We start from the raw sequence: 3,293 nt of genomic DNA on the forward strand, positions 1-3,293 counted from the left end.
TTCCTCTGGGGCACTTCTCTGAATTCCTCATCCTGTTCTTCCTGGGAAGTCTCTGAAGAAGAAACATTTGTCGTAACAAGAGAAAAACTTTCTCACATGCACCAAAGACAGAGTCACCTACAGTCACTGACGCCTGTTTCTCAACGTCACTAACCTTTCAATGCTTCTGAAGTTAATCAGCTAAATCTGTAAAATATGCTGTGTTTAATTCAGCAATGCAGCCCAGCTCAACAGAACTCAAAGGGCCAGCGAGCAGCAGGCTGGATAATGTGCATGTTGGGCACTGGGGCAGAGGGGGTTAGCATCCGGTGCAAGAGAAGAAAGGCCGCGTGGTGGTCACTGTCAGGACTCCAAGCCCACAGTTCCAATTGTAGGTGATCGCTGGACAAAGGAAGAGAGACCCCACCAATGTTTAGTGTGGATGTCGAGTCTGATGCTTCCACACTCACACCCCAGGTGATTATGAAAATATTTATTAACTCTATTTTTGAGGTGGCTGCTGAGAGCAGCACAGGTCTCTGAAGAAATTACAAACTGGAATTTCCTCAGTAGAGCAGGAAAGGAGGCTGGCTCAGGGCTTCACAACGATTTGGTGCTGGGGTCGGGGCGGGGGTTTCTACTCATGAGAGGGAGCTTGTGTGACTTAAACCTCACACTGGCATCAGATGAGGGGCTTCCGTGATTTCTTACTAGATTTACCACATGCAGGGGAAAGGAGGAGGAAGATAAACCTTAACTCATCAGCAACCTGGCACCAAAACTAAGACCTGACACTTTGTTCTCCCCAGCAGCTTTAGAAAATGACTTAAAAAGAGAGATAAGCGTCCACTATGTGTGAAAAGCAAACAGGTCTAAAAAAAAGATTTTTTATTACTGTGAGGACATAATAAAAAGAAAGAGAAGAAGGAATGAGACAGGTAGAGGTGCTGAATCAATGCCCTGTGTGGGGCCTTTTCATTATCCACAGTCATCAGTTTATTCTGAAGGTCTCAGGTCAGCTTCCTGCTTCAAAATATCACAGGCCCTTACAGTATATGTAAAAATGCTCGGTTTGTCGTTCTTCACTAAAGTAGCCTTATAATTAGATGAAATTGTGAATTTAGTCTTCAGTTGTGTTAAAAACAAAACACTATCTACAATTTAGGAAAGTGAGAGTTTATTTTTTATCAAGGGTTATAGCCATCCCACATGCTGGAAAGCATAGCTTTTGGTAAAGATGAGAGAAGGGCACTCCCACGAAGAAGGGGTTGGGTAGAAGCTTTATGCTGAAGGGTTTGGCTAAACAGACACAATTGACAGGTTATAGGAGGGGCTATGGATATTCATGGAGGTGGTCCTGACATATGTATACTGGACACACACGCATGTAACTTATGACCCCTATTTACTTACCAGTGAAGACTTAGCATTTAAATTCATTACAGTTAGGCCCTATGTGCCAAAAGCAGAAGCAGAGACACAAGGCACTCAGTGTGCAGCCTCTGTGAACGGCCAGAGCCAGGCCATGGTCAGTGGTCTCTGATCAGGAGATAGTTCCTGATATGAGTCTAGGGTTCAACCAAAGCTGGGGTTACGGTTTATGGAGCAGGGGTCAGTTCATCAGGGAATGGGCTACAATTGTCCTCACAGTGCTTGTCTCAGTGCCCGTGCTTACTGAGCCACTAGAGAAAAAGAATCACCTATTGGCAGTTAGAACATGGTTTATCTTTTCAGTGTAGGAGTGAGTGGCAAAACCCTTGCCTGACATGGCTTTAGGTCTTGTTTATAATTTGACATCTTATTGCCACAGAAAGTCTGGTCTGTCAGTCGTATGACTTACATTTTTACATTAGTGTTAGTCATTGTTGTGTCTAAACCGCAAAGAAGAGTGAGTATAAGAGGGGCGTCTGATCTCTTGTTTTGTTGTGGCTGGGAACTCAGTTTTTAGATTCTTTGAGTGGTCCCCTAGGCCAGCAGATGGAACATTTAGTCAGTTGCAGGGCTTAGGGTTTTATTTTTAGATTAAAGTTTATAAATATGAACTCAAGTATTGACATTCTTCTATTTCACTGCTGTGTTGTGGTTAAAAGTACCCGGTAAGACTCCTTCCAAAGTGGATCAAGAGCAATATTCTACCTGGATGTTTCTTTCAGTAGATACAATTTCCTGGTTTAATGTCATTGGGGGCTTTTGAAAAGATGCAGAAAATTGGTAGCTTTAATGTACTGATGAATTGAGTGGGTAAAATACAGTCACCACTTTCAATACTTTGTCAGGCATGCGCGAAGTAGGACAGAGGTGAGCACTGGAGGTAAATCTCCAAATGTATGGGCCTTCTAGCTACCAAATCATACGCGACTAACTGATGTCAAATCATAGGCTAGTAACTGATGTCTCCCTGAGGGAGTTGACTATAATGCTTTACTGCTAGGGAGAGAAACTTTGGCCAATGAAATTCAAGATTTTCTTAAGGTTTTGACAGTTTTAGTTTAAGGGTGACAATTTTCGTCCACATTTTCAGAAGGTTGTGGATGGGACAGATGCTGTGTTCTATGAGTCATGCCAATGCCTTCCATGTTCAGATAACATTAAACAAGTATGAGACTGTTTGGGGTGATGATCCACTATAATATGTTTACTTTTAGTTATTAGGCCATTTCATTTTCCTTTAGGTTTTGCTTTCTAAGTTATATTAGTCAGGTCTCTAAAATGTAGGAGTGCGTCTAAAATTTGTTATTTTGTTGTACATTTTTACATGTTCCAGAAGATGTGAGAAATTTCTTTGTGTCAAGAGCATCCTGAACACAGGCACTCCTCTAGAACTGGAATTTAATCCTTGTGTTTGGTTTATTGACAAGCTCTGTTGACTGCAATAACTTCTGCCATCCATGCTGACTTTATATCACATAGAGGAACAAATTCTGAATGAAAGTTTGTGCTACTCAATTGAGTGCATAACCTCCAGTTTTGTTACTGACATATGATTTATCAGAGATGATATTAGATCAAGGATTTCAATGGGAATCTGATCTAAAAGATGTAAACATGTTTTCCTAATTTACGTAGAATTACTGTGAGCACGCTGCTAGTATTCAGCCATGTCTCCTGGCTATCACACTGAATCCAGGCTAACTTTGACCTAAAAGTTACCACTTGTTCTAATGTTCAAATATGTTATTTTTATTTTAATGTCTCTAGATTATAATGTGTGACTATTTTAGACAAGAGTGAAGGAAAGCAATGATAACTGACTATAAATGAGAAAAAGCACAACCTAATGATATGAAAGTCAGGACATGAGTGTCTTCAGGCTT

This window comes from Mandrillus leucophaeus, unplaced genomic scaffold (genome assembly GCF_000951045.1).
Source record: "Mandrillus leucophaeus isolate KB7577 unplaced genomic scaffold, Mleu.le_1.0 Scaffold997, whole genome shotgun sequence".
Lineage (NCBI taxonomy): Eukaryota > Metazoa > Chordata > Mammalia > Primates > Cercopithecidae > Mandrillus > Mandrillus leucophaeus.